Raw genomic sequence first — 24,615 nt, 5'->3', positions numbered from 1 at the left:
TTCCCAGACCCAGTGCAGTGCATCTACGACGAGCGCACAGACAACTGATACACCAGCAACAGATACCTTTCTCCAGTCTGTCACAGTTATGTAGTGCTATGCAGGGTGATGTAGTTTGTACAGAGGGGAATGGGCAGGTGCGAGCTGAGGCCACTTATGTTAGTGGGGACAGAGTTCCTTCCCAGACCCAGTACAGTGCATCTCCGACGAGCACACAGACCCTGACACACCGGCGACAGATCCCTTACTCCAGTCACCTGACGTAGTTGGTCAGATGAGTGACATAATTAGACAGCATTCTTGTACATCCTTGCCCGATAACCTTGTCTATTGTGCCTGTTGGTCTTTCTGTTGTCTTCCGTGTGTATGTTGCCTCACTTCTGCATAATTTAAGGGGGGTGTATGTAACGGAGTTGTGCGCTTAGATTATTAAATTATGAAGGAAGTGACGCAACGGCGCACAGTGTGGCACTATGTCCCGCCCATAGTTTCCAGAACAATCTCGAGGAGATTCAGGGTGAGTTGCAATTTTCTGTTGGTCTTGATTAACGCGCATTTTCATGACAATATCTTATTTTGTTTCCCCTTTTTTACTGTCTAGTGTTATCTAATTAGTTCCCTTATTCATTCGAGTCCAGATTACTTTTTGTGTCATTATTTACTTCACGTTTTGTCGAGTGGAACTTAGCTTCATAGTGCTTTTCTATTGCGCAGTTAATCACAAGACGAAACCCATGCGACTTCACCCATCCCTTCTGCCATACTGTGTTGCAGGTAATAATTGTTTCATTTCGTTTTTATTGAACAATATTTAGTTTCTTGTGTCGTGTCTCATTTGCCCGTGAGTGTCCGTGGCTGGTTGAACTGTGCGCAAGCCATTACAAGCGCACCGCGTGTTCTGCTGAGTCTCCGCCCATGATGCGTTCAGGGACATCTTGTAAATAACAGTGAACTTGTGTTGTATTCTCTTTTTCTGTAAATAACCACTATACGATCACACGTTGTTAATTCTGTTTTGTTATCTACAATGTTTTGCATTTGAGAACAATCTCGAGGAGATTCAGGTTAATCACAAGACGAAACCCATGCGACTTCACCCATCCCTTCTGCCATACTGTGTTGCAGAAATAAAAGAAATAAAAAGACACATCCACGCGTCTCGTCTTCATAAATACGGCAGCATCGTGGAGATGAAGACAGTCACTGTTGTGACACCCGTCACACATGTATCTACATATGGATCAAATACATACGCCGCGTTTCGCTCGATTGGATTCCGACACCTATTCTGATGATTTTTGCTTGACTTGCTTTGTGTTTCTCTGACTCCCACATATACACGCGCACGCCTTCACACCGTTCTTGTTGGTACAAAGCACCACATTCCCAGAGGAAGCCTCTCCATGAATGGCTCCACTGTTTTCCCCCTCTTACTAATCTTTTTATTACTCCTTCTCCTCCTTCCTGCCGCTCACTCGGAAGTGGACCCAGATAGGCTTTATCAGTCAAGATAGGCCACGGCAATTACTCACGGCCATATTGCGCTTCAGAGTAAATCAAGTGACTCTTCTATTTTGCCCACGCGTGTGCTTTGGATTTTACATTCGCGGAATTCCGGCTCCAATCACGCCGAGTTTGCCCGTTGGCTTCGATGTAGTCTTTCAGAGCCTGCGATTTGGTGGTAGTTGCTTGAAAATGGCTATGAATCTTCGCCCACCCTCGTTTTCAAATTATGTACAAAAGATCTTCGTGTTATGAATAATAGTATGTAAATTAGCCATAGTGCTGCCTTAATCTCATAAAAAGGGCTGATAAAGGCTGTCCAGGCATTAAAAATATTGTTTCCATAACTTTTCCCCTTTAACTCATTCACTGATAGACAATGAGCAAAAATGGGTCCACTCCAATGCCAGGGTTTCTGTCATTTTTCACTAAAAATTGCGAGAATATTGAGTTTTAGGACTGTATAAACATTCAATACAGCATTAAAAACTGTGGACTCTCTTCTTTCATCAGAAAAAAAGCGTTAATGCCGAACTTATATGGGTCTCGAGTTATCTGAGTTTCAAATGGGGGCAGCTGTACAAAACAATACAATATATATATATTTATTTATATAGTGCTTTAACAACAGCAAAAGCTGGAACAAAGCGCTAATATGGAAAAGGGGGAAATGCTGCCCCCTTGTGGAAACAAACAAAAAACATTGCCAGAGGCCATTGCCAGAGGCCATGGCCAGCGCTTTATCGGCACCCAAGCACGAAAAAAAAAAACGAACAAATTCGGGAATGGCGCTCCACGTCATCCTTTTCAATTCCCGAATAAATTCAGGGATGGCAGTGAATGAGTTAAAAAAATATATTACAAATTGTCATCGTCTATCTAATTTGGGTTTTATATAATGAAACTAAAATTTGCTATTATTTCAACAACACAAGTGTGTGTATGTGTGTGTTGTTATTGCAGGTGTTGTGTCAGGGAAACGAGTGTACGAATCAGCTGGGGGCACCGTCCTTCATCACCTTGCGTTGTGAGTGTTGGAGTGCGAGAGATCAAGAATATTCCTGCCTCGGAAATGAAGGCGGCCTCGCTGAGTTCCGCAGCCACACTGGGATGCTTTGATATATTAGATGTGCAAGCAAAGGGGGGATAGGAGGTACACCGGCACTGTGTGTGCGTGTCTTTGTGCGCACGCGACGGTGTCTATGTGCAGCGGCGGCGGAGGTAGCACAAGTGTGTAAACACTCCCCACTGGCCAACACCGGCACCTTCATACTGTGAAGCGTCAGGACATCCTGTGCAATCCAGATAAAGTTTATAAAAGTTGGATCGAATTATTTGTTCCAGATGGTCAAAGTATTTCTTCGTCATTGGTGTCAAACTGTTTGGATTAGAGCAACAATATGTAGTCGTTTGACTTTCGGATAACGGCATGCGGACGCGACAGTTGCTGGTTTGGAGTTTCAGGTTACAGATTTCAAAGTGGCCATTTTGTGAAATTTACCATAAGGATGATAAGTGAAAACATTTACAAAGAATGTGAATGTTAAGAAGATATCGGAACATGATATGTTTATATACTTGATAGATTAATATTTAGCAAGGTGATTCCAGACAAGTATTTGTGGCTTGGATACGTCGGATCAAAATTTGGAGATGAATTGACTTTAGGTGTAAAAGTGCACTTTGCTCTTTGGAAAAGGTTCCGCGTGATTGAGTGTCTTTTCAGCAGTGTGCAAAATGGTGTCAAATCAATTTACTTGTCTGTTTTCGCAGTCCATAAAATGCTGAGATGTTGGTTTGAAAAATGGTCCCAGGAGGTGTCGGAAAAAATCAACGAATGCGGCGATGTGGTCTTGAAAATGGCAACACTTGGCTTTTTTTGTTTTGTTTTTAGAATCTACTCTGTCATAGCTGTGTTAATGCTTGTGCATGTTGTCTTTTTTTTCGGGGTCCCGCTTGCCTTCATAATCTAACACCTGTTGGAGTGATTATCTCCTTAAAGTCATGGCATCCCATTTCCTGGATTGCAAATTTGTCAGCATAACCACGCTGAGTCTTTGTATTTTTTATTTTTTGCTTTCTTTTATTGTAGTTCATGGCGAAAGCAACTAGAAATCTGAGATTTTATTTGACGCGCCACCTGGTTTAGCCACATTGTGATAAGTTTGCGAGCCTCCGCCGAGCGGGATGCGGCGAGATGGCTTTTCGTGACCTCTCCGCTTGAGCGACACACCCCCGCCTACGGGAGCAACCGGTGGTGAAGGGTGCACCACGGTCCACTGCGCCCACAAAAATCACCGCAGTCAGCACGTCTGTGCGAGGGAGCGCCTTTTGTGACCGGGGCGCGGGGAAAAAATGAAAAAGCCTCCGCTGCCAAAGTAACAGTCCAACGTCTTTTTATTTTCTTAACCTCGCGGACCTTCAACTGAGTTGGAGACGAGTGAAGGTGACGGCAGTTTGCAGTGAACTCGATTCAAGGCAGGATTATTGAAGCCTTGGGACTTTGCAGTCGCAATCGGCGGACCGAATTCGAAATCCAACATTTTGAAAGCCATCCAAACATTTTTTCCCCCAAAGCTAACCTTTCTCCATCTTGTCTTGTAAAACCCCCCCCCCCCCCCACCCCTGCATCACGAGGTGACGGCGGGAGTTGTAATTACTCAACTCCGCTTCAATTCCAAGCCGCGACAGTTCCACATGTTTCACTCACATGACGTAAATGAATGACATGCTCTGATAGGTTAGCATGCTGTTTTGACTTAAAGATGGTGCCGCGAGAGTGGCTGCCTTTTACAGCAGGTCCTGTATTTTGTTTTTTTACTTCTTCCTTTCCTTTCGTGGTACTTTCATCACTTTGATACTGTGAAATGTAAACTCATCCACTGAGAGACTAATGAAGGCTAATCCAATTCAATCTAATCAAAATTTTTGATTCAGGGTCGTTTTTCTTCACCAAGAGATTGTCTCACATCTTCTGTCTCAAGTAAATCCGCTTCAATTCCAAGCCACGACTGTTCTTTAACATGACGTAAATAAACTAGACGCTGTCATAGGTTAGCATGTTGTTTTGACTTCAAGATGGGGGTGCGAGAGTGGCTTTACAACAGGTCCTGAATTTTGTTTTTCTATCCACTGTGAGACTTATAAAGGCGAATCCAATCCATTGCAATTCAAATTTTTGATTCAGGGTCATCTTTGTTCACCAAGAAGCATTTCATGCCCTGACTTGAAAACGGACTGTGCAATTGTTGCTGAAATGTTCATCAATCTGAGGTTAAAGGTCATCTTGAAAGGATCGTATAGCTGCCGTCATCGAACGCCGATTCCATCTTTTATTGTTTCCCCCTCTTGTTCAGCGCAGCAGAGCAGCGCCGCATTTAAATCTCGATTGGCTTCATGATGACATCATACTTCTTGAATTCATTAGCCTCGTGTTTTTTGGCGAGGGGGAGCGTCCAAAACTGGCAGGCCATTTGTGGCCGTAAAAAAAGCAGGCTTTTATGTGTCCGTGCTGTAGGTAAAAAGTGCTGTCGTAAGAGTCCCCCTCTGAACTTTGCCCTGGCGTTGAGGGAACCGACACCATTTGCTTCTCTGCCGCTCGATGACCTTACAGGACGTGGGCCCACCATCCACCCATTTCGGATGAAGGAGGGGGGGCGGAGCTAAAGCGAGCATTCCGAACAGGTCCAAAAGTTGCTGCGACTGTATGTTTGCCAACGTTTTGATGCTGAGCTCTCTAACAGGGGAGAATTTGTTTATGCTCTACGTGGACCCCTACATGCCACGTTTATTTTTAATCCGCCAACAAAAAATATTTATGACCTGTTTACAGTAAACCCAATTGGGGAAACAATAATTCCAGCTTGCGTAGCCACAGAAATAAGATTTCGCAAATTGTGAATCAACACAACGTCACATCATGACATGGATGAAAGGGGTTCAGATTGGCCTCCTCTGCTTGGAGCTATATATTTAGTATGTTGTTCAGCGTTTTGGCGCCCTCATATCTTCTGTGGTCGCAGTTCCAGCAAAAGTACATTACAAATTGACACAATGACCCCAACCCACCTGCTACCCCAACTCGTTCACTGCCCGCAGATTAGAAAAACAAACACCTCCCCTTTTCTAAAAACCATGAAATCCTAGTCTGGGTGTGTCCAGACTTTGTGGAAATGTTCTGGTTTTATTTCATTGTTACTGGTATGCAAACAGTGGTTGGGGAGTGTTATTTAATGCATGCATATAATTCTGACATTTAGGAGTGCATAGTGGGGACATGCAAAAAACACACTTTCACCTGGGCCAGAGCAAGATTGATATTCAGTAAAATTTTACAGGTGCGCCCAAGCGCATAATCAGCCTGTTAGCCGCGACTAATGAAATCTCCACCCTTGAAGCCTCATCTGCAGCCGGGGCAGAGGCCGTCTTCCTGTTTGGATAGTTGGATAGGCATTGCCTTTAAGCAGTACGAGGTGGGTGTGTTTGAATGTGTGTGTGTGTGTGTGTGTGTGTGTGTGTGTGTGTGTGTGTGTGTGTGTGTGTGTGTGTGTGTGTGTGTGTGTGTGTGTGTGTGTGTGTGTGTGTGTGTGTGTGTGTGTGTGTGTGTGTGTGTGTGTGTGTGTGTGTGTGTGTGTGTGTGTGCGCCGTCACCACATGTGTCGAGTGAAAGAAGGAAATTGAAGTGGCTAAAAAGTGCAAGGAGGGCCCAGTGGGCAGTCCTTTCACCTGGAGGGGCTTCTTGAGGGGAAACACACAAGTGAGTTGAGCATCAGACGATCAGGGGGGCTTTTTGAGCTCGAAATGACTAAATGGCGATTTGATGTCTGCGACTGCTGGTTTCATCTTGTAGATATGTTTTGATTTATTGTTGACACTGGCGTGCTTCTACCCGCTTGCTCTTTGATTATTGCCACTTGATTTTTTTGCTTATGTTCTTTTTTTGCTCTTGTAAGTTTAGAATTGGTGAGCTCATTTCTGATCCATTTTTGACTTTTGCATTGTTGCCTTTGTTACTTTCCTTGTTTGCTTTTCCATTGACTTTCTTTTCACTTTCATCCCCTTCCTTTCTTCCCCTCAATTTTTTTTTTTGGCTTTCATCCATTCCTCACTTGTCCCCCCTCCATCATCAAAATGATTAGTTTCTTGACAAGGCTTTGTCCTCACACACGCCTGCGTCACATAAATAGAGTTAAGTGCTCACACAAGGCCTTTGACGGCCGCTTGATTGACTCTCGGTCGCAGGAGCAGTCAGCGGGGCTGTGACCTCCCAACCTTTGAACCGTCCTGTGAAGTTATAGAGATGACGTTCCGCCAAACTGCTTACTTTGCTTTACATTGACAGGGCATTTGAGTTACAGATTGCATCATCGTGAATTCTCTAAGTCCGAAAAAATATATATTGAGAGGAGCTTTGCCTCGGCAGAGGTCTCCGTTTGGACGCTGCATAACCATGTGGCGCTTGGGCACGCTAACGAGCTTTATGTGCGTTACCGCAAAACCGGCAAAGATGAAAAGGACTTTCGACAAATACCCAAAGAGAATGATGTGTGACATGAAGAAAGGGAAGACGTAGAACAAGGGGGGGGGAGGGGCAAAGTCTTAAATGATATGACTACGGGCGCTCTTTTAAGATCCAAAATGGCAAAATCAGATGCAACACTTTAAAAGGAACAAAGTGTGCACGTGTTTAAATGCGATCCATTTGAAAGATGAACATTTCCTTTCTTATCCATCCCAATACCCCCCAAAACTCGGGAGATATCGGGCACATATGCCCGCAAGCTCAAAATATCTACTGCCATTTGGGAACAGCCCGTAAAACGCCAAAGCGTTTGGGTCCAATCCGGATCGTGTCTGTTAACGAGCTTCACCAGAGAGTTAACTTCCCTTTGAAGGACGCCCCTGTTAAAATGTTTCAGATTGTTCCACGCCGTTTGTGTTCAGGAATAACCCAAAACCTCCAGACCGCAAGTCCACATAAAGTTACGAGGAAGCGAAGCGAGTGAGAGAACTGGATGGGATTCGCACACACCGACCGCAAAAATCGGTCAAATAACTGTTTGGATCATCAGCAAGGCGTCAATAAAATTGGGGGTGGGATTTGAGAGGGCGTGATTGCCTTAATAGTGAACGTTTCTTAGGGTGCGTTGCCACTTTACAATCACTCTTTTTTTTTTTTAATATTTGGATTGGATGAGCCTTTATTCGTCTCGCAGTGTATAAATGTACATTCCACAGACGCAAAGTGATGAAAGTAAGAGGAAAGGAAAGGAAGAGGTAGAAAAACAAAATACAGGAGCTGCTGTAAAGACAGCCGTCTTGAAGTGAAAAGAACAAAATATGACAACGCAAAGACACGGTCATTCAATCTTAAACACTTTCTGCATCCTCTTTGTTGTATGAAGCAGAACTAGATGAAAGAGGAGATGATCAAAGCGTCCTTATCACCAGTGGATCGGAAATGTCATGGTAGAATGTGCACGTCTGCTACAAGCTAAATGTTGAACGCAAACAAGAAGCTGTAGCATCCATTGACGTAAGACAAAGAGATTGTCTCACATCTCCTGTCCCACGTAAATCCGCTTCAATTCCAAGCCGCGATAGTTCCACCTACGTTCCACATGTTCACATGACGTTAATGAACGAGATGTCATGATAGGTTAGCATGTTGTTTTGACTTAAAGATAGCACCGCGAAAGTGGCTGCCTTTACAGCAGGTCCTGTATATATATTTTTTTACCTCTTCCTTTCCTTTCCTCATACTTTCATCCCTTTGATACTGTGGAATGTAAATCTCTCCACTGTGAGACTAATAAATGCTAATCCAATTCAGTCTAATCCAAATTTTGCATTCAGGGTCGTTTTTTTTCACCAAGAGATTGTCTCACATCTTCTATCCCACGTAAATCCGCTTCAATTCCAAGGCACGACAGTTCCACACACTGTAAAATGCTGTCCATTACAGGCGCAAAAAAGCACAATCCCGACAAAGCTGTCCAGTGATGACAGTCAAATGGCACTGACATGTTTATCCCTAGTTGTGTTGTATCCTATGTGGACTTCCGGTCTCTCCGTCTCGCTGTGTTTATCCAATCGCAGCCTACTGGCCCGGTTTGTACGTCCTCAAGATAACAGCGGAAAGACGCCGTTGAGGAAAGAGAGGAGTCGTATTAATGAAGAGACGTTTTATCAAATTTATGAGCCCTAGAGTCGGCGAGACTCATCATTCTGCTGCTATGAGACAAGCAGTGAAAGAAGTCAAGATGAAGGGGAGATGAAGAATCCCCGCTGTAAAAGACCTTATTGATGGATTCTTGTATGAAAACTCACTCGCATAGTGTGCACACCGAGTGTTTACTTTTGTTACTGATAGGTGATAGCTTTAGACGTCGTTTCCTCTGTGTTTTTTTTCTTCTCGGTGGTGCGCCATCTTAGCCTTGGAAGACCTCAGGAAGTAGATCTCTCTTATAAGAACGCAGCAAAGCACAGATCCGGAAGGGGGGCCGGTATGCGGGTAGGTTCAGTCCGAAATGACAGGAAATGTCAAAGAGTTGTCTTCTCAGATGTCTCGACTACTTCCTGGTTGAGGCCTTTTGGTATTTTTGGTCATCCAACAGTCGTTTTGAGCAGAAGTTGCTGTATGATCTTTACTCGTTTGGAAGTGCGACCGGCATCCCCATAAGCATTCATGGTTTGACACAAACTCTTTGTACCTACTTCGGAATTAGCAACATGACAAGCTTTCGCGCCGTGATGGCTCATAAATCAAGCCACACTTGCGCTTCAAGCATGCGACAACCGCTATCAGGCCAGACGCTGACGTCCTGGGCCGTGATAGAGACACTGGACAGAGACGGCGGTTTGATTTTTCTCACCCTCTCAAGCGCTTAGACGCCCGATAAGAGCACGTAGACGGCAGATATGTTGAGCACTCTGTCAGCTTTGACACCATTTGCTTCGTCAATGCTCCGAAAGGATGCGAACGGTGCATTAGCTGGGGACGTTTGTGTTACATCCTGCATGTAGGAATTGTACCTTTTCAAAGGAAAAGTAATATTTTTGTCCACATAATAAGTCATTGTGCTTCAAACATCTGCCAATACGTGCAGGTAGAGGATTTCATTTTCATTGTCTCGACTAATTTAATGAAAACATGACACAGATGAAATGTTAGAACACCTGGAAACTATTTTATATTGTGGACAGATTGCGTAAGATCTCATTTAAGGCCACACAGTTACGCTGAGAGCTGTTTTGCGTCATTGCTTGTTTCCGTGTGGAAAGTACCTTAAAATGGTGCTTTTTTTTTTTACATTCATGATAGCACAATCTCTTTTTTTTTGGTCGGTGTAGTAACTTTAATGTCAAGCAATAGGTTATCTGCCTCTCATCTTGTGTTCCTGATGGGATGAACAGCTGATAGTGCTTACGGTTGATTTCCCAGCACCTCAATCCCTACGTCCCATCTCGCCAGTTTTCTCGCAGGCTGTAAATCTGAACTAATAAGGCCTCAGAGCGCCTGGCGGGCCTGGTCCATTTCACCGTGATTCAATAAGCACCGCCTCGCCCAGCCGGCAAGCAACCATGATGGAATCCAACAACTCACTGTAGGGCTAAGCAATGAATGGATTTGATCACAATGTTTGGTGACTTTTACAACCTCTTTCGTGGTTTTTGCCTCACTTGTAGAACGCAACATGACAAAATAGCAGTGAAATTTCCATGTTATAAATGTATTTTTTCTGACAAATGAATACACTAATGCATCGTTTTTCATGGTTAATGGGGACCAGGACCACCCACGATGGACAAAAATCCGCGAAATAGAATTACAGTAAAGTCTCGTTATATCGATATTCAAGGGAGTCCGAAAAAATATCGATATAACCGGGACTATCGATATATCCGATCCTGTTTGCATGTAATTTTCTCCGTGCGTGCATAGAAATAGTATCGATATAACCGGGACTATCGATATATCCGATATCGATATAACGAGACTTTACTGTATATACAGAAGATCCTCAACTTACGAACGAGATACATTTCAAATGGTCGTTCGTAAGTTGAATTTGTTCATAAGTTGCTTCAGCGCTATATTTTGTATGGAATGTATGTTTAAGGATTATTAGTATGTTTAAGGTTTATATAAATATGTTCAAGGCTTGTATAAGTAACCTGTATTGGACTGTACTGAAAAATAAACATTTAATCAAATATATGCTCCATAATGATATGTACATGTACAACTGGTGAGAATACTACATATGTTACTACAAAAAAATTTTTGTGTATAGACTGTTGTTTGTAACGTGAATGTTCATAAATCGGGAATGTATGTAACAATAACCCATGTGATAAGACAGAAGGGGGTGTTGGGCAGGGCTCAGAAGGTGGACAGCCAATCCACATGCCTGTAAAGCATGAGATATTGTGCTGTCATTGGGTGAATTCATTGGGTGAATTAATTGGTTCTGGGAACCAATTAACCTATTCACTGCCAGACCTGCAAAAATGTGTCCACTCCAGTGCCAGGGTTTTTGTCATTGTCACTCAAATTCCAGGATGCACAAATGAGTTTTTGGATGACATAAACATTCAATGCAGCATTAGAAACCTTAGACTCTCGTTTTTCATCAGAAAAAAATAGTTAATTCCTAAATTATATGGTTCTGAAGTTATATGATCTTGAATTGAGGGTGACTGTCCAAAATACAATGCAATACATATACATATCGGTGTATATAGTGCTTCAACAACAGCTGAAGCTGGAACAGAGCAGTAACATGGAAAGAAGGAGATGCCACCCCCTTGTGGCAGGGAAAAACATTGCCAGAGGCCATGGCCAGCACTTTATCGGCACCCAAACAAGAAAAAAAACAATTCCCAAATAAATTTGTGCATGGCAGTGAATGAGTTAAGCTCAAGCATGTACAAAACCTCTGAGTCATTCTGCATTATTTTTAAATTCTCCAAAAAAATTTCCCTGAAAAAAAATGATGAATGAATGATGAACTGAATGCGCGATAAGTGAACAGCAAAGTAGCGAGGGATCACTGTACTCTTCTAATCTGTTATCCCTTTTGTGATTTTCCTGTCTCTGCACTCAACGGAAGGTCAGCGACGGGCTCAACTCTGGATTGGAGGCCGGTTCTGCTTTGCTTCGCCCACCGCCGCCTCGTCTCGCAGGTAATCGGCTGATTGCGCGCTCGGAGACAGACGTCCGACGGAATGTACTCACCCCCGCAGGCTCGTTAATTACGCAGTGCGAAGTGCGAACTTCATCGGCGGCGAGCGCTTATCTCTCGCTTGGATGACGCCTGTGGCGATAGGCTGGCCTCTGGCAGGCCCGGGGAGTTGCGCCGTGTTTGATAAGCCTGCTGGGAGAATGCGGAGGGGGCATGGGGTACTCCTTAACACCCCTTTTTGAGTTACACTCTTCAGTCTTCGACAAAATCTGTCATTTGTAGACTGGTAGAAAAAAATGCATTATTTACATTTTCCATCCACCTTTTCATACACAGCACATTGCTTCACTTTCCGGCTATCGCTAGTCACTCGTTTAAAGGCTCAGAAGTGCTCTAGCGGTCTATTGTTTACAAAGACGAAATGTCCTACACAAAAATGAAAGCGCACATAAACCGAGGGAGAAGCTGGGATTTTTTTAGGTCAACGTAATGAGGAAATTTGGTTCCATCTCCCGTTTTCTGGTCCACCAAGCGTTGTTTCAGACCATAAAGCTTACATTGGCCCGTCATCCAAATCTCCCGAGGCTCTCTCTCCCCTTTCGCCGCATTTAAAGTAAGCTTTTCATTCAATTGCGCTGAGTTTGCCGTGCATCGTAAAGCTGACAGTCAACGCTAATGCAAGATGTGGAATGCGGCGTGGGACTGAAGAGGAACCGTTGGGAAAATAATGGGGGCATAGATGGATCCTAAAGTTCAATTACAAATGGCATTGATTTACGACAGAAGATATTTCTGTGTGGTAAATCTCTCATCACTACTGCTTTTTTTTTAATAAGCACAAAAAAATGCTGTTTCAATATTTCACTTCAGGATTGTTGCTACTGCTTTTGGCAAATAAAACCAAAATAAATCAAACTCTATCTTGTGAAGCTGATCAATGACGTCTGCATTAAATTCAATATGCAGGGAGTTGGATTGGATGAGTCTTTATTAGTCTCGCAGTGTAGACATTTACATTTCACAGCATTGAAGTGATGAAAGGAAAGGAAGAAGTAGAAAAACAAAATACAGGAGCTGCTGTAAAGGCAGCCACTCTCGCGGGGCCATTTTTAAGTCAAAAGAACAACAAAACTATGTGACAAAATAATATGACAACACAAAGACACTGACAGTCATTCAATCTTAAGCACTTTCTGCACCCTCTTTGTTGCATGAAGCAGTTCTAAATGAAAGAAGAGATAATCAAAGCGTCCTTTTCACCAGTGTTGCCATTTGGTTCATGAAAGTTATAACATCGCTCGGTTTCTGTCTTCAACGTTTTGCTCATTTTAAAGTCATCAAATCATCCAGTGAATGACTGTTTGTTTTGGTCATTTTGGCTTGTCTTCAATAAGAATGGGAAGATGATTGGATTGGATTAGCCTTTAGTAGTATTAAGTTCATCCTGTCTACTTGATATCTAATTTAAAACAGATTCTTTTCTTACAGACAGTGTGTTGTAGGTGTTCAAATACAACATGTCATGTCAGGTATTTGAACACCTACAACACACTGTCTGTAAGAAAACAATCTGTTTTAAATTGGATTAGCCTTTATTATTACACAGCAGCAACGTTATGGAAGGAATAGGAAAGGAAAGGAAGAAGTAGAAAAAAACAAACTGGAAAGGCAGCCACTCCAGCGCCGCCATCTTGAAGTAAAAAAATAATCAAAACAATATGACGACAGAAAGACAGTCATTCAATCCTAAGTACTTTCTGCACACTCTTTGTTGGGTAAAGCAGCTCTAGATGAAAGAGGAGAGGATCAAAGCCTCCTTTTCACCAGTGGATCAGGGACGTCGTGGTGAAATGTGCACATCGGCTACAAGCTAAATGTTGAAAGCAAACTCGAAGCTGTAGCATCCATTGACGAAAAGTGACAGTCTCAAATCTCCTGTCCCATGTAAATCCGCTTCGATTCCAAGCCGCGGCAGATCCACATACGCATCGGCGCTCTGCGCTGACGCTCCTTTTTTCTCATCACGGGCTGAAAGACTGAAGGCCAAATTCTCCCTTCAGGCCCGTGAAATTACAACCCATGGGTTCAGAGTTCAAGGCCAGTTACTCACCGCACTGTGTGCATTGAATTGGCTGTGTGTTTGAGTGATGAAACGTTTTGTGTTCAGGAAGGCACTACAAGGGTGTCTGGGAGGGTGTTTTTCACGGATGGTCGGGCATGTGACGGAAGACGTTCACCAGGAATTTGGATATCCACGCATAGAGAAAACAAACTAGTGGCAAGACAAAGTGGCGGCATGGGAACGTCCCGTCCGCCCATCTGGAGGAGATTGTCAACAGCCCGACGTGTCGTGGCCCACAATTAAACATTTTGAGTTATTTTGACACCGCAAAACGGAACTCTGTTGATTTTGATTATTACCGATTGATGCCTTTTTGCACTATTGCTAATTCTTGGGTTCTTAGGTTTAATTATTAAATGTTTTTTTTTTTTTTACAAACATCCTGTACAGGATTCATATTTTAGCGACCTGCGATTTTTTTTAGGAGTGAAGAAGAGGTGTAACATGAATTCTTTCAACTGGATTACTTCCCAATTTCCCCTTTCGGGCTCCAGATGTTGATGTGTGAAGTCCTATATGCGCCTATATATATACAGTATATTTTTTGTCGTATCAAACCCATAATGCATTTCACATTGCCCATGAGTCACCCAAGTGTGATGGACATATGGGGAAGGGCGGTGGGAACGTCGGCGACCCCAAAAAAAGAAATCATAAAAGAGGCCATTACGTTGTTCTATTTCAATTACCGTGTGCATGTGTGACTCGTGATGGAGTGTGAACCATGTTTATTTGGTCACGGATGTAAAACGGATAGAAAGGTGCGGGCAGCAGCGGCACTGGGAAAATGATATCACTCGCACGTATACACATACACTGCGGTCAGTGTTTTGGTGTTTCTAGCTCATGCTACATTAGCATCCGAACGGCGTGTCCTTCCCTGCCGCGAGGTCGGTCGTGGGAAACGAAGGTAGACAGGAAGTCGTGTATGTGCATGGTAGAAAATGGAGATTATCATAAAAGGAAGAAGAAAAACCTCAATAGAAAATGTTGTTTTTCTCGATAGGGTTTGTTTTGGCCAGGCAGTCAAGTAAACCCTCGCCAATTTCTAAATCAACAATTGCAGGCTTTTCTGTCAAGGGAAAAAACACATGATCTTCATGCCCGGCCTTGTCACTCTAATTTAAAAAAGAAAAAAAAGATTTTGCTGTTCGCAACAAGTCATGATGCAATTGCTTATAGTTAATAGCTTCAACCGTAACTGAACACAGCCTTAGCAAAATAATAATAATAATAATAATAATAATAATAATAATAATAATAATAATAATAATAATAGATCATGATCATCATAATGATATAATAATATTGATAATCATAATCGTAATAATGATAATAAGGATGATAATAATAATGATAATAATAATCAGCATCATCATCATAGTGTTGATATATAATAATAATAATAATAATAATAATAATAATAATAATAACGTAATAACGCAAATTGTAAATTGTAGCAATTTAATTTGTAGCAAATTGTAATAATGTATATATCATGATAATAATAACAATAATATGGATAATGATAAGTATACTAATAATAAAAAGGATGATAATAATGATAATGATGAAAATAATGATAATAACAATAATCGTCATCGTTGTTGTCATTATTATTATTATATATATGTATTGTGTTATAATAATTAAATGAGTGATGATGATGACAATATGGATAATTGGATTGGATTGGATTGGATTGGATATGCCTTTATTAGTCTCACAGTGGAGAAATTTACATTTCACAGCAGCAAAGTGATAATAATAATGATGATTATATGATAAAAATGCTGTTAATAATAATAATAATACTAATTAATAATGACAATGATAATGATAATAATGATGAAAATAGTGATAATAATCATAATTATAATTAGGAATAATAGTAATAATAAATATTGATAGTAATGATAATAATGATTATGATAATAATGATTATGATTCTAACAATTATAATTCTAATAATGATAATACTAATGACAATAATAATAATAATAATTATTATTATTATTACTATTATTATTTTTTTAGATGTATTGTGTAATAATAATAAACATGTGAATCAAACCTCTGAAGATGGAGGACACTGATTTGCTGTGGAAGGGAAAAGCCGAAAGGAAAAGAAGAAAAAGTGTAATAAACTTACTATTATTATTATTATTATTATTATTATTATTATTATTATTATATAACACTGATAGTTGAGAACAAACATACTGTACCCAGGAATCAACATAAGGGCTCTCACGTTGCCATGTTATTACTTGTGAAATCAGTGACGATGCTTCCTCCTCCTCCTCCTCCTCCTCCTCCCGTCGACCGCATCTGATGCGATGAGCAGTCCTGATAGTCTCGCTCTGCCGCCAGCGTGCACGCTCCAGCTCATGGACACAGATTATATGCGTCCTTTGGCGCCCGTCGGCGGCCCCTGGAGCTGACTGTGCGTCACCCGGATGCTGAGGGTGCTGACAGAAACGAAGGATATTGAAGTTTGGGAGTGGGGGAAAGAGTTTGGGGAAGTGAAGTCATTTCCCTTGTTCGCATTTTATATCTCCATGTCTTTGTTACTGGGCGGGATTATATAAAAGGGATTTTTATTTGAATTTTCCAATGAAATCTTTCACCAAGTGATCATTGTGTGCGTACATGCGCCCGCACGGTTTTCCCGTGGGGCTTTTACAGCCTTTTCCTGCGTAACCAACCATCTGTCCTGTTCTGGATTTGTGTGTTTGAGAACCACTGACACTATTTCACCACCACCCCTACAACCTCATCACATACCCTCATACGGTACCCCAACTCCACCCCTGATACGCTCACCCCAACCCATAAACAAAATTAGAGAATTGAAACGAATCATCGTTAATTCCTTCCTTCCTTGAGAAAAACGCTCATGATTCTGTTTTCTACTTGATCAGACTCCCTACACGCGGTGGCAGCTGATTGGTCGCCGCCTTGATGCTTAGTGTGTATGTGTGGGTGTGAGTTGTGTTTCATAGGCAGGGCCCGTTTCCGCCGCTGGCAGCGTGGATGTTTTTGTCTGCTTTAAAGCCCCCGTGGAAATCCAATCTGTGGTACCTCCTCCTCCTCCTCCATCTCCCCCATCATAGAGTGCAGTCAAAATACACTTGTTTAGGCTTGGTGGATATTTCACGCACATTGCCGGGTCTTAGCATTTGGAGTAAGGTAATGGGCTTTGTGCTTTGGAGTTAGCCTCATATGATTGTATCAATATAAGAAAAGAAAACCTTTATTAATCTCATCAAGATCATCATTGTTGTATTGCACATATGTACAAATTTCCACCATGCATGTAAAAGAATCCCCTGGAAGTAACCCAAATGTTTTTTTTCTAATTACAGTAAAGTCTCGTTATATCGATATCGGTTATATCGATAGTACTGCTTATTACGATACTATTTCTATGAACGCAAGGAGAAAATTTACATGCCACAGGATAGGATACATGGATAGTCCGGTTATATCGATATTTTTTCCGACTCCCGAGAATATCGATATAACGAGACTTTACTGTATTACACACTTCTTGGTGAAATAATTCGTATTTTCTGGAATACAAGACGCACCTTCAACGAATGACATATTTAAAAACGTTCCATACATAAGGTGCACCGCATTATAATGGGCACTTTCAATGGTTGTAATTTTAAAATGTTTTCCATACATAACGCATAATAGTATTATGAGGCGCTTTGTAAGCTTTTGAAAAAATATTTTCATTTAGGTGCGCCTTATAGTGTACAAAATACAGTACGTGAGACCTCTTAGTCCCTGGGGTGTTTTTTTTTTTTCAATTAATAAAAGACAATACAAACATGACATTTTCTTGTGCCTTCACTTGATGATGCCTAGCAAATTATTTTGCAGGTTTCTCCAGATTGATACTTTGGGAAAGTCCTCTCATGCTGTGTTGGCGCTCCTTGGGCAATGGCTACTGCTGTAAGATGCGTCCTTCAAAAATATCGGGGAATGCCGGACCCTAACATAATTTTATTTGGGTAGGTGTGTGCTTACATTCATTTTATGACTTTGGGTTTGATTGCTCAATTTATTCTCAGGACAACTATAACACACAGTGTGTTCACACTTTTTCAACCAAAATGTTTAAAAGCAAGTTGTAATGCTGGGGAAGAAAAAATATTTATTTGCAGACTTTTTATCACCTCTGTCGATCTATGTATGTAGCTATCTCTCTATCTAGATAGGAAGAATGTGAAATTTGTGAGTCATCAACACCACACCATTTTGTTTTCTGGTCTGTAAAATGCATTCATTTTTTTCCCCCAAATCCAACCAAATATCAACCAAATTACTGCTGACTTCACACTTCTCAGCTCTGAAATTGTCATTTCGGGTTTGGCTTTTTCGTACTGTTCCTGTCCGTGCACCCATACATTTGCTAATGTGCATGCGTGTTAATCCCCGTCCTTGTCGGCTGGTCACACATTTGCAGATTTGCACCTTCTGGCCTACAGTAGCCGCTATAATGTGTTTGAGGGTGTACTTAGCCCATACAGTAAATCCTGTCCATGCACTGTGCAATCGCTGATCAATGCACAGTCATCGATCCCACACATGCATGTTTGTTGACATGGCGCTACATTGACAGATACTCATATAGGCTGTGTACACCTCCTTTTTATACATGCGTGCCCACACACGGTCTACAGTACGGAGGAGTCATGAATGCGGTGTGCCGGATGTTTCTGTGACCTTTCTCTCTTTAGGCCTGACCCCAGCGGATGGCCCGAGAGAGGGATTAGGGCCTGATTCGCCTAATTAGCCCCACGACCCCTTCAACAGACACCCCGCCCTTTCCCTCCCCTCTGCACACCGCCCGTGACTCGCTCACTTCATTAGCGACGCCTGCCCCTGTCGCAAAAAATGGGAAGAAGAGCAAAGGTAAGTAATGAGCATCCGCTTGGTGGGATTTTTCTTTTCAGTCTGTTGACAGATGTACGTGAATGAGTTGAAAACAGTCTTTTTCTGTAGTTACCGCAACGATTTCAATGTCGGGTATCTCAAAGTCTGGAGCGATCGGTATTTTTTATTAATAAGAATACATGTTATTTATAAGCACCTTTCAAAACTCTCAAGGATACTTTAGATTGCAGTCACAAAGATAAGACCAATAATACCACAGGTAAAATTAGAAATTATGAAAGAAGAGATTTATTTAGTCGACTTTGGTACAAAGCAAGTATACGACAAGCACTTTTCTGAAATGTCTGGAGATGAGCACTCTTTTTGGATTAATGTTTAAAATAAATAAACTAAAATAAAAACATAAATTAATTAATAGACAAATAAATTAATAGATAAATGAATAAATACATAATTACAGAAATAAATAGACAAATAGATAAATAGAGAAATAAATATATAAATAAATACAAATGTACATGAAAAAACATAAATAAATACATAAATAAATACATAGATACATAAGATATAGACACAGAAAGAAATATACAAATAAATAAATGCATAAATAAACACAAATAAAGAAATAAATACATAACTAAATAAATAAATAATAAATAAATAGATAAATACAAAAATAAATAAATAGACAAATAAATAAATGGATAAATCAATAAATAGACAAATGCATTAATAGACAAATAAATTAATACATTAAAGAATAAATAAATGAATGAATAAATCAATTAATGAATAGATGAATAAATAGATACATGAAGAAATAGACAAATAAATAAATAAATACACAAATAAATAAACAAATGAATAAATACAAATAAACAAAATGAAATAGATTCATAAAAGTGAGAATGACTTGTTGGCAATAGTTTTTTCAGCATTTTTTCTAAAAAGAACATTATGCAGGTTTTGTGAATAACATTCAATTTCTATTTGTACTGGGGGATTGTATTCTTTTTTTTTCTTTTTAACAAGAACAGATTACTGCTGAACATAATTATTTCATATGCAATTCCCCCACCATCCCCGGCCCTTCTTTGCCATTATTTATGAATGCTGACACGTCAACAAGTGCTCCGTAAGGCGTCAAGTCATGAAGTCATCCTTCAAAGGCGAACGCTAATTGTTTTCACCCCTCAATGCATATGCGTTTACGTGCTGATGTCATACATTGACATGTCAAAAAAAGCAGTACAGATGATTTAAGATGCCACTCGTCATGTGTACATTTATTATTCCCTTCTCCATGCCATCGTGCCATGAAGCAGCGTCTGCTTTACATTGTAAAGATGAACTTGTGTTTTCACGCCCGTGTCCCATCGGGATTGTGAAAGAATCCATTCAAAGGCACTATATTGACATATTTCACAATTTAAGAGTTACCTGCTGTCTTCATCAAAGTTCTTTGACTTTCATGAGCCAAATATTCAAATACAAAGTAGTCTGTCTGTAGCGCCTGAACTTTAACAATTAAATATGTTTAATTATTAGTCTATTTCCGAAAATATGCTTCTGAACTATTTTCAAGACTGCACTCCAATCTACCCGAATGATTGACAGCTCTTCTTGGGTGGTAGCAGACAATGACAGCTCGGTCACTAGGGCAACAAACACGGCATGCAGGTTGATGAGTGGATCAGAATGCCCCCCCTGGGATCCATCACAACACACATGCACGTATATTTGTGCGAGTGTGTGCCTTGAATTGGGGATAGCGGGGGTCTCCTGTTGACACGGTTTTCGGGTCGTTGACGTGAACGTCATGGGAGAGTGCTCCCTGAAACTCACGCTAACCCACTTGATCATCTGCTTTACTGAACACACCAATGGACAACCATGTTGTGTGGAATTATGTACCATCGTTTTAGCCATTTAGTATCACAAGCCAACCAAACTAGATAAAAACTGAGTAGGATGCTTTGTGTAGTTGCTGCCAATATTGACATTTTTTCCCCATCATATTTCCTTCATCCGTCAATTTTCTAATCCGTTCATTATACCTAAGGGGAGTAACTGGAAAAGGTGATGGGCAGCGTCCGGACGGTCCAGGATTTTACGCACTCTTGTCTTGATTCTTGCGGTGTTTAAATGTCTGCTAGATTTGGTGCGCATGGATCGGTCGCGCCTGCCCGAGGGGCGTTGCTGGAAAAGGTGGTGGGCAGGCTGCGAAGGGTCCAGTAGGATTTTCCGCGCTCTTGTCTTTATTCTTGCAGTGTGCAAGTCTTCGAAGGTTTTTCCGCCGTCCTAATTTAGGATTATGTCCATTTTTGAATCGGATTATGTCCATTTTTGTGGCGACCCCGAACCAAATCGTGATGGATGAACACTGGATTGAATCGATGACTGCCGTGTAAAACTGTCGTAGCATCTCCTGTAGCAGGCCATGGTTCTTCAGCGGCCTCAGGAAGTAATGTTAAATTGTCACTTTCTTCACACCCTGCTTTTTTTTTTTTTTGCAAATGTCTTTCCCCTCACTTTCTTTTTTCGGTGTTATCTCACATCAGCTCCTCCCATCTTTTGTTTATTTCAACTCGCCCGCTTCTGTTTATGTGTCCTTCTCCCCATGTCCATAAATCGCTCTCTCGTTGGCTGTTGAAGTGTGAGGAATGGCACATGTGACGTCTCGTTGCAGCTGCTGTCGCTACCACCCAGCTACACCATCGGCAGGCAAAATATACACCACGCCGCTGCACATTTTAAAACATTTTGACCCCCTTTGATCCGCACCTACTTTGTTCTACCTTGTAAAATCCAGAAAAAAGATCTTGGCCATTTGTTTATTTCATTTTTTTGCATCCCATATATTTATTGAAACACTATTTAAACACATTGAATGTGACCATTAGTGTGATGGAGCATTTTAAATCGCGACATGGTCATTGAATTTTTGCCCATGTAAATATTTGCTAGGTTTACGGACGTTTTTGATGTTTCAATGTTGGACAAAGATGCACTGTCCTGTGTCAACATGGCTTCACAGCCAATTGACAAATATAACAATTATTTCCTTCGCCATGCCTTTCTCCCTCTAAGTTCTCCCCGAAGTCAGACTGTGGGTCGGTTCCATGCATGGTGAGCAAAGACCTAAGCTAGGTGGTGTCTCGCTAATTAGTGTTTTTATAGCAGAACATAAACAAGTGAATTGGTCTGCGCAAGTGAAGTGAAGGCCCATTAACCAGGCAGTACAGTTCACAGTTGCTCCTTATTGTCACTTAAGTCAGCCATTATAGTGCCTTTTTTGTTATTGTTTACTCAGCACGTCTTTTCTTCCCAACATATTTCCTGACTTTCACTCTCGCCCCTGATCCTTCACCCCCCCCCCTGTTCCTCCATCCGCCTCCTCATCTTTCCTCCCTCCTCCCTTTTGCACTCGTCCACCGAATAGTGATCATGTCTGTCATTTCATCAGCTCTTTGCGCCGCTCTGCACTATTGAGATTGATGAGCTGCTCGGCTATAAATGACCTCGACATACTATACGCACATGCAGGCATGTATATGGATGGAGGTGGAAGGGGGGCATGAAGAGGCTTTGTTTTGGTTACGGAAGAGTGAGGCATCCAAACAAACCCGCCAATGCAATCCTAAGGTACCCCCCTCCCATAGTAAAAACTAATGTCTACTATCTAAAACTCAGTCGGAGTTCCTCCAACTTGTTACCAAGAAGAATTTCGCTAGTTTGTATGCTTTGAATCTTATGAGAAGACTTTTGGCCGAGTTCCCAAGAGCCTTCCTTTTATAAGCCGCGCACGGATGTCTTTGGTGTGGAAAAAAATGGAGCCGCTTACCTTGTAAAAGGACAAAATTCCTCGCAGAGTGACTTCAAAATCTGGAGGAATCTCATAGACTGGAAACGGAACCGCTTTATTCATCGTATCTGCCCCCTGAAAATAGTCAAAGATTTTGCAAAGGCTTTTTCGTTGAAAGTGTTGAATTAACCATGTCCCGGATCATTTTATGAAGCACCTTGAAATCAGTTTGTTTGCAGCCCCATAACAAAATTGAACGTCGGCCACTTTTGTCATTCCAATTTCCTTCTTCTGTCGACGTTTCTTGATTTCGTTCGCCTCTAGAACCTTCTCTCATTGCGTACTATGACCTCACCTGCCAGGCTTTTAATGCTCAGTCACGGAGCCAGCGGCCACGAAACCAAGTCGACTCGCATCGGCGCCCGTCATGCTAATAGCAGCAGGACTAAAAACACACGACTGGCCTTTATGTAAATGCATAACTACTGTGTTGATTGGATTCAATTAGCTTTTATTAGTTTTGCAGTGGAGAACTTTACATTTCACAGCAGAAAAGTGATGAAAGTAAGAGGAAAGGAAAAAAAGAAGTAGAAAAACAAAATACAGGAGCTGCTGTAAAGGCAGCCATTCTTGCGGTGCCATCTTGAAGTCAAAACAACAACAAATATCTAAACAACAAATAATGTGGCACAGACAGTCATTAAATCTTAAGCACTTTCTGCACCCTCTTTATTGTATGAAGCAGTTCTAGATGAAAAAGGAGAGAATTTAAGCATCCTCTTCACCAGTGGATCAGGGACGTCTTGGTGAAATGTGCACGTCTGCTACAAGCTAAATTCTGAAAGCAAACACAAAACTGTAGCATCCATTGACGAAAACACATCATCTGCCCCACATAAATCTGCTTCAATTCCAAGCCGCTACAGTTCTACATATGCATCGGCGCTTGAGAGAAGTGGTCGGCCTTCTATGCACTAAGCTTTCTCGACTTCATAAAAATAAAACTATGCAACTTTGAACCTGTCAGAACATAATTAGCTGGGCCATTAAAAATTAGATTGATCACAATTTCAATTATTCCGTCAATACACCCACAGAAATAAAACAATTGATGCTTGTGATTTCCAGGCACGATCTTGATCATTACAAAATGTGGTTATGATCTTAATCGTGCAAATATGCTCGGTGGTAAGAGTTTTGGAGCTCTTTCACTCAAAAGCAATGCACAGATGCAGCCCCTTGCTGAGAGCCTCCTCACGATCCCCCAACTTGCTCCTGGCAGCTAACGTGACACATTTGTCACATCGGCACCTGCTTGCAGAAAAGTGTCCATGTCCCGGACCACAGAGATTGTGTGAGTGGCTATAGAATTATTTAAAAGACATTGTTCTTGGTTTATAAATACACAAAATATATTTATATTTATATATATATATATATATTTTCTCACATATGTGCGTGTGTGTTTGTGTGTCACTCAGGAACAACGAGGCAACCATTCAAAGTCTTCTAAAATAAGCTCCCGTCACGAAGCCCTTCCACATGTCCGTCTCGTCAGCGACCGCTTGCCCTCCTGTTGACAGCCAGGCAGCACGAGAGATCCCCCAAAAAGCCGTTTGCATGTGAGCTGCCCAAAAAGTTTTTCTTGTCGTGTTTTCGTTGCTTGGGTTGCATTGAGCAATTTTTATTTTAACTGAAGGGCTTTGGTATATTTGTGTTATTGTATTTTGGGGGTTGAGTGGGGGTGCGTCATGACACCACACTTGCGAAAAATGTCAATCCTGCCATGAGCGTCCTTTTGTGGTTTGTACGACTGTGCCAGAAATGCATTCACACACACACACACAGCTCTGATTTTTAAAATCAATTCCTGCTCTCCAACAAATTAACTCATTCACTGCCATTCACAAATGTATTCTAGCCACACCATCTTACACGCACTGTTCTTTATATTAAACAGTGGCGGAGCGTCAAGACCCAAGCCTTCTCTGCTGGCCTAAAAAATATCGGAATCACGGACTTATGAAAAGGTTTCTTCAGCCGTCATCTGTACTTCTTTGAAGGTGTCGGACGTTTCGCTTCTTATC

At 41.4% G+C, this 24,615-nt stretch overlaps 1 long non-coding RNA gene across 1 annotated transcript in view; it reads left to right on the top strand.

Moving 5' to 3' along the window:
• LOC148883864 (uncharacterized) overlaps positions 1–24,615 on the top strand; it is a 48,275-nt gene that overhangs the window by 14,890 nt on the left and 8,770 nt on the right. Inside the window, exons 3-6 of the long non-coding RNA XR_016118480.1 lie at positions 11,619–11,691; positions 17,707–17,837; positions 18,567–18,741; positions 24,010–24,150. This is a non-coding gene — a long non-coding RNA (uncharacterized LOC148883864). The remainder of the gene's footprint in view (positions 1–11,618; positions 11,692–17,706; positions 17,838–18,566; positions 18,742–24,009; positions 24,151–24,615) is intronic.

Source organism: Hippocampus bargibanti, linkage group LG19 (assembly GCF_051943395.1).
Source record: "Hippocampus bargibanti isolate YZ-2025 linkage group LG19, ASM5194339v1, whole genome shotgun sequence".
NCBI classification, from domain to species: domain Eukaryota; kingdom Metazoa; phylum Chordata; class Actinopteri; order Syngnathiformes; family Syngnathidae; genus Hippocampus; species Hippocampus bargibanti.
The sequence above is the reverse complement of the archived record's forward strand: the minus strand, read 5'-3'. Positions and strand labels throughout refer to the sequence as shown.